The 8,210-nt window shown below is 38.2% G+C and overlaps 1 pseudogene; it reads left to right on the plus strand.

Moving 5' to 3' along the window:
* The first annotated feature begins 6,174 nt into the window (after positions 1–6,174).
* Positions 6,175–7,754, plus strand: LOC102254050 (annotated as a pseudogene).
* The last annotated feature ends 456 nt before the right edge of the window (positions 7,755–8,210 follow it).

Consider the following 8,210-nt stretch of genomic DNA (forward strand, 5'->3'; position numbering starts at 1 on the left):
TCTAAAGATATATATAGCAGTAAAATCATGCCCTATGTGAATTTTCTGGCACATTAACTCTACAAATTATGCTGGTATATAAACTCAGAAAACTATGCTGGCTTCTCGATATGACAGAACTGAAAATATATGTTTATTCTTACCAGCTCTCTGGATGGCTTTTCCAAACTGGCCTTTCAAAGACATGTTTGTGCAACATCTTTAAGCACTTCTAGATAGCTGTAGGAATTCAATGAAGCTCCTTTCACTGTGACAAAGTCATTGCTGTTCAGCTGAGCTAGTCTTTAGCAAGGTGGTCAGAAGTATGTATGTGATAGCCTCTAAAGGACATCCAGAAAGTCCCTATGCCCAAAACTTCTCCCCTAGCATTATTGTAATTTTTTTAAAAGCAGAGGGATAGAAGAATGGGTCTCATTCATGAACTGACGAGGCCCAGAAGATAAACTATTAATATCAAGAATAAACAAATAGCATGAGTTTAAAGAAAAGTAGGGAATGATGACCATGCCCAGCCGACCAAATCACTGTAGACAGTTATAAATGAATTCGGCAATGTAGCAGGATACAAAATTAACACCCAGAAATCTATGGCCTTTTTATACGCCAATAATGACCTCACAGAAAAAGAAACTAAAAAAAAAATCCCACTTACCATTGCAACAAAAAAATTAAGATACCTAGGAATAAACATAACTAAAGAGGTAAAAGACCTGTATTCAGAAAACTACAGAACACTGAAAAAAGAGATAGAGGAAGACATAAACAAATGGAAGAATATACCATGTTCATGGATTGGTAGAATCAACATCATTAAAATGTCCATACTACCCAAAGCAATTTAAAGATTCAATGCAATCCCCATTAAAATGCCAACGACATATTTCACACACCTAGAACAAACTCTCCAAAAATTCATCTGGAATAAAAAAAGACGCCGAATACCCTCAGCAATCCTGAGAAAGAAGAAAGATGTTGGAGGGATCACAATACCAGATATCAAGCTGTATTACAAAGCCACTGTTCTCTAAACTGCCTGGTACTGGCACAAGAACAGACCTACAGACCAATGGAACAGAACAGAGAACCCTGAAATCGACCCGAGCCATTATGCTCAATTAATATTTGACAAAGGAGGCAAAAGCATACAAGGAGTCAAAAAAGTCTCTTCAATAAATGGTGTTGGGAAAATTGGACAGATAGATGCAAAAAAAAGAAACTTGTCCACCAACTTACACCATACACAAAAATAAACTCAAAATGGATAAAGGATTTAAAAGTAAGATGGGAAACTATAAAAATCTTAGAAGAATCCACAGGCAACAAAATATCAGACATATGTCGTAGCAATATCTTTCCCGATACAGCTCTAGGGCAAATGGAAACTAAGGAGGAAATAAACAAATGGGACTACATCAAAATAAAAAGATTCTACACAGCAAAAGAAACCATCAATAAAACAACAAGAAAGCCCACTGCATGGGAGAACATATTTGGCAATGTTATATCCGATAAGGGTTTTAATCTCCAAAATTTACAGGGAACTCATACAACTTAACAAAAGGAAGATAAACAATCCAATCAAAAAATGGGCAAGGGACCTAAATAGACACTTTTCGAAAGAGGACATACAGAAGGCCGAGAGACATACACGTAAAAAAATGCTCAAAGTCACTAATCATCTGAGAGGTGCAAATCAAAACGACAATGAGGTACCATCTCACACCTGTCAGAATGGCTATCATCAACAAATCAACAAATTACAAGTGCTGGCAAGGATGCAGAGAAAAAGGAACCCTCCTGCACTGCTGGTGGGGATGCAGACTGGTGCAGCCACTGTGGAAAACAATATGGGCTTTCCTAAAAAAATTAAAAATGGAACTCCCACCTGACCCAGTAATCCCACTTCTAGGAATATATCCCAAGAAATCAGAAACACTAATCAGAAAGAATATATGCACCCCTACGTTCATAGTGGGACAATTTACAATAGGTAAGATTTGGAAACAGCGTTAAGTGCTCATCAGCAGGTGAGTGGATTAAAAAACTGTCATACCTGTATACAATGGAATACTACATTGCTGTAAAAAAGAAAGAACTCTTACCATTCACAACAACATGGATGGACCTGGAGAGCATTATGCTAAGTGAAATAAGCCAGGCATCCTATATAATAAAAGCCTAATATGCTAAGTGTCTGGTCGTCCAGTCATCCATTCAACCAATCAAAGTGTAATATGCTAACAATATGCTAAGGCTGCTCAACCGCTCGCTATGACGTGCACTGACCACCAGGGGGCAGACGCTCCAACCAGTAGGTTAGCTTGATGCTGGAATCCGGCTGATTAGGACTGAGCAAGACAGGCTGGACATGCCCTGTAGCCCTCCCATGGTCCCTCCCTGGCTGGCCAACCTCCCAAGTCCCTCCCCGGCCCCAATCATGCACTGGTGGGATCCCTTGGCCTAGCCTGCGCCCTCTCGAAATCCAGGACCCCTCAGGGGATGTTGAAGAGCTGGTTTCAGCCTGATCCCGCAGGCCAGGCCAAGGGACCCCACTGGTGCACAAATTCATGCACTAGGCCTCTAGTGGAAAGATAAATATCACATGATCTCACTCATTTGTGGAATATAATGAACAACATAAACTGATGAACAAAAATAGATCCAGGGACACAGAAGCATCGAACAGACTGTCAAACCTCAGAGAGAAGAAAGGGGTTGCAGGGGGAGGGGGTAAGAGATCAACCAAAGGACTTGTATGTGTGTATATAAGCATAACCAATGGACACAGACAGTAGGAGGGTGAGGGCATGTGCTGGGGAGTGGGAGTGGCTGGGGATAGGTCAGTGGGGGAGGCGGAGAGGAGGCATATGTAATACTTTAAACAATACAGAATTTAAATTAAAATAAATGAATAAATAAATAAATAAATAAAATAAAATGCCAACAGTGGCGATACTTTCTTCACCACCATGCTGCAATTGGATAATATATGTGTTTTAGTTGACTGACCATATTTGGGGTTTAGTGTGGCGTTGTTTACTTTGTGTTGAACACACAGTAAAAGGACAAAAAAAATGCCTTAATGTTTCTCAGTATACTCAACTATGGAGAGAGTACTGTATTTTGAATCTGTTCTCATGTGAAAAACTACAAGAAAAGCCAATGACAGTGCCTGGTCTTAATCTTTGAACATTTCTTTAACAATGACTGGATTTTGCTTACTACCTTCCTTACTTATTTATTTTACTTCCCAGATTCCCAGTTGGGTTGGATGACCACATAACACTTTTTCTGTCACTCTCAAGTATGTATCTGACTATGTGGATTTCAAGTGGGATAGTTACTGGTGACTAACCCAAAGCTTAGAACTATGGAATGTGAACTAAATTTGAAAACATAAGCATCAATAGTCATGTACCTAAAATAAAAAAGCATGGTTCACTTTGCTGAGTTTTAAAAAACACTATACAATACAATATGGAGCCAGCTATTGAGTCTTTGCACATATTCTTTCCCACAGAGCAAGATGAAAGGAATGCTCTCCCACAATTCAAAAGTCCTTTTAGTCACCAAAGAAAAGGTAATGTGAAATGAACAAAACAAGAGAGTACAGCAAAGTAGAAAGATCAGATTCCTCAAAGGCTCTCTTGGGCTGGAGAGGATCGTTAGCAGTTTCAAGACGTATTTCCTCATCTGTACAAAAGAATGATAATAATACCTGCAACGTACTTGTTTTGAGAATAAAAAGAGATAGACCATGTCAAATGCCTGGTACCTAAAAAGGGCTCAATAAAAGTACACCATACTCATGAGCATAAATTAAGTTTACCTAAACAGTAAAGCTATTTTCAGTAGGGAAAAATAAAGAGAAACTGATATTTATAAAGACTAAGTAATAAGAAAGGAAAAAGCAGAAACAAATTTTAAAACCAGTATGATTAGTACTATACAAAAACCACATTTGCATATGGTGGGGGTTCAGGAGCGAAGATCAAGTAAATACGCCAAAATGCTGGCACCAATGATTCATGATCATGAACTTACTAGTGTTTTTGCTCTCTATTTTCAAGATTTTCAATAGTGTACTTAATGTTGCTTATATAATGAAAAAAAAAATGTGTTTTTTTTTTATTTTGAATGATGCCCTTTTTCACAAAAATTACCTACTTCCTAGCAGAGGCATTAAAACATTCTTTTATATAGTCCAGAGCTATTTTGCATGATTGCTAATAATGATTTCATCCAATTCATCATTTATCAAGAGCTTTGTGCCAGACTCCAAAATGACACAAAATAAATGATAGGGTCCTGTCCTCAGTCTATCCCTTGATAATAACAATGGCGGTGTTTCTACTGTTGTAAATTGGTTTGTTCATTAAGGCTTACAGGGAAACAGAGAGGGAGCAGGAGAGGGAAGAAGAGATATACTGCAAGGAACTGTGGGGGTTGGGGGGGGGGCAAATTCAAAATCTGTAGAATAGGCCTGATCATAGATATTACCTACATCTGCAAAATAACTGTGCAACACCTAGATGGCTGTTTGAAGAACTGAAATATGTAGCCTAGCCAAGTGGATATATCCAACTGAACCTCACAGTCACTCAATATTCCCTTTATTTTCTTCAACTTTCTAGTTTACTTAAAGCCACCAAGCTCTCAGTTCATTTCAGACCACACCAAAAATAGTGCATTCAGGAAATACTGTCCTTGATGCACACCATCTTCCTTCCCAAGGCCAGCTTGATACAACACTGGATGGATTGGAAAGTTACACTCGGCTGAACCATCAACTCAAACACAGAGTGAATGTCTTAACAAATTAGGACAGAATTCTTATTTTGGGTGGGCTATTGCTTTAATCCTGGTCAAAACCAAGAAAGAGTGGCATTAGAAAAGTCAACGAAAAGCAAAAATCCACTTCCTATTAACCACAATGTTAAATGTCAGGAGGCAAAAGGTAGAGACTGGCTGTGTGTCCAGCATTGTGGGTTCCAAATATTTTGTGATAGTTGTCCTCTATTGAACTTTATTTTTAGTAGTCAATCTCCTATTTTTTAATTTATTTTAGGGTATAATCCCTTACTTATTTACATAACTGGCCTTACTCATGTCATATGTATCTAATCCCCAGGGTTTCTCAAACGGGGCTAATTTGCCTCCCAGGGGATTGCAGGAAATGTCTGGAAACATTTGTTGGTTGACAAAATTTGGGGAGCTACAGGGTAGAGGCCAAAGTGCTGCTAAACACCCTAAAATGTACAAGGCAGGACCATACAACAAAATATTATCCAGTCCCAAATGTCCATAGTGCCCATGTTAAGGACCATGGTCTAAACCAGCCGTGGGCAAACTACGGCCCGTTTGAAATGAATAAAACTAAAAAAAAAAAAAGACTGTACCCTTTTATGTAATGATGTTTACTTTGAATTTATATTAGTTCACACAAACACTCCATCCATGCTTTTGTTCCAGCCCTCTGGTCCAGTTTAAGAACCCATTGTGGCCCTCGAGTCAAAAAGTTTGCCCACCCCTGGTCTAAACCATACTAGTGAGAATTCTGCCACAAATTCCAATCAAGATCCTCAAAAACTAGGTCTATGAAGAAAAAAAGCTTGTTAAATTTTCTTAACCTTTAGTTTCCAGACTATGCTAAAATTGCCCTTTAAAATCATGTCAGGTCTTTTAGTAATTTTGGAAGGGTAAGATGAAGAAAATATGTCCATTTTTTAAATAGCTGAAAATTCTAATGTTCTAAGTGAGAGTTATTGTTATTAATTATAGTTAAACTATTAAAACTTTAAGTATAATCATATGTATAATGTCTACAACACTATTGTTAGTTTATCATGAGACATAAATTTATATTATTAATTTTTTAAAATAATATATTTCAAATGATTTAATTTTCGTTTATTCTTTAACTGAATTTACATTACATATCTTTTTCTCCTTTCAAATTCTATTTCATCTCAAAAGTGGAGTCAGAGGAAGTTTTCTAAATTGTAACTTTAGAATGCTCATGCCCAATGAGTCTAATTTACAAGTAACACAACCTATATTTTCCTGCTAACAATCCAATACATTTGTCATTGAGGAAAAAAAAATTTTGAGGGAGTCTCAGGGAATCACCAGGACAGGGCAAATAGTGCCAGCCAGGTTGATGGAGGCTTAGATATGGCACCCACCTGCCAGTTCTATGGGGGGAGGTCTCAGCAAAGGAACATGGCCTCTTCCAGTACTTCTGTTTGGGTGAAAGGTACACCTTCAGCTCTCACCCTAAAGCCAGACAATTCAGTTCCTTCCCATATTTCGCTGGTGCCCCAGCATTAAAGCTCAGAGCAAGTGAGTCTGAGACTCTGGTTAGGAAAAGAATGGGACAATCCCAAGAGAGGCAAACATGATGCAAGCCTTGAGGGGACTGTGTATTTTCAATGCAGGCATTCAACTAGAGGATCCGTTATTAGTCCAACTTTGGAGTAGACTTTCTTACTGCAATTAAGAACTGCTATGTATTAGATAATGGACCAGAGGAAGATGGAAAAGAGCAAATTTGTTACCACTGGAAATAAACCTGTGGAAACTATTGTTTTTGAGTCTGTTATAAAATGTCAAAGTCAGCTGAGCAAGTTGCAAGAAATTTTTTTTTAGGAATTGTGCAGTAAATTGTGCTGGTGACAGAGGAAGCATTGCCAAAGCGTGTCCTAATATTAGAAATATAGATTTGTCAAAAAACCTGCTGACAGTATGGGATGCTGATCAGCTCAGACACCTGAAGTCCTTAATCTCAGTGAAAATAAACTGAGATTTCCCCCTGGCTCACCAAATCCAATTGGAACATTTCTATACTGAAGGTTTAACAAGAATAACATGGGCATAGGTGTTCTGGTGTGCTACTGGGTGGCTGGTCTTCCAGGAGTCTAACAATCTCCATTTCAGAAAGGCTGGCTATCGTTCTACAGATGGTCAAGTTATTAGACCTTTCCTCTAATCAACTAATTGGTGAAAATCAGCTGTTTCCAATAGCCTATCTGCCCAGATTAGAACAACTAAGGCTTTCAGACATTGGGATTTCTTCTCTACATTTCCAAGATTCTGGGATTGTATGCAAAACTTCAATGTTCAATACCTTATAGTCAATGACAAATGAATATCGCAATGGCCATTTACCAATGAGCCGGATAAGTTACACTGTCTGCATGATTTGTCCTGCCTAAGAAACCCTCTGACTGAGGGATGCAGAGTGGAGACCACCTGCCAGCTCATTATCATCAAGATCAGTCAGCTGGAGACCCTGAACAAATGCAAGATTCTTTGCAAGGAGAAGAGAGGCCTGGAGCTGAGACGGATTACCAAAAAGCACTTGAAAGTGAATGGAAAAAGGCAGGTGGGCATCAAGATCCAGAAAAAAAACAGGCCAAATGAGGAGTTCCTAGCAGCCCATCCCAGATGCCAGTCATTCTGCCTCAAATATGGTGCACCTGAAGATGGGGACTTCAAAACACAACAACCATTTTTGCTCAAAATCCCAGCTACTACACTGAAGATAAAATATCCTAATCATCTTAATCAGAAAATCCTAGAGAAACAACTGCCAGACTACATGATGACTCAAGGTGAAAGGATTGCTGTCACGTTGTCTCAAAGTTCTTGTGTCAGACCTTCTGTTGTCCTAGGAAAGTCCCAAAATGCTGGGCAGAGAGATTGAACTAGAAAATGACCAACAGTTTTATTCTGTGGAAAATGGAGACTATTAGTGCAATGGTAACAGCCAATTAATAAACTTCAGAAACTAGACTGTTTATGGTGACTGGGGTTCACTGGAAATAAATTATCTATTGGAACAATTCTACTCCCCCCCCCCAAAAAAAGAGGTTTTATAACTTGCCCTATATTTAGAAAAGGTTGTGTACTTTTTCATTGGGAATAGACCATTTCTAGGTTTGTATATAATAGCAACAATAAACACTTTGTACTTACTTAAAAAAATGTTTGAAAATACACTAAAAGTCATGTGTTTTTCAATGCCCATTGTATTATTCAGGGTTCTCCAGAGATGAGAATCAATAGAATCAATATGATATGTGTATGTGTGTGTGTATGTGTGTGTGTGTGTGTGTGTGTGTGTGTGTGTATGGAGAAAGAGAAAGAAAAAGAAATGGAAATTTATTATTTATGTCATATATAATAGATGATTGATATATCTATAACAA

Source organism: Myotis brandtii, unplaced genomic scaffold, assembly GCF_000412655.1.
Source record: "Myotis brandtii unplaced genomic scaffold, ASM41265v1 scaffold62, whole genome shotgun sequence".
NCBI lineage: Eukaryota > Metazoa > Chordata > Mammalia > Chiroptera > Vespertilionidae > Myotis > Myotis brandtii.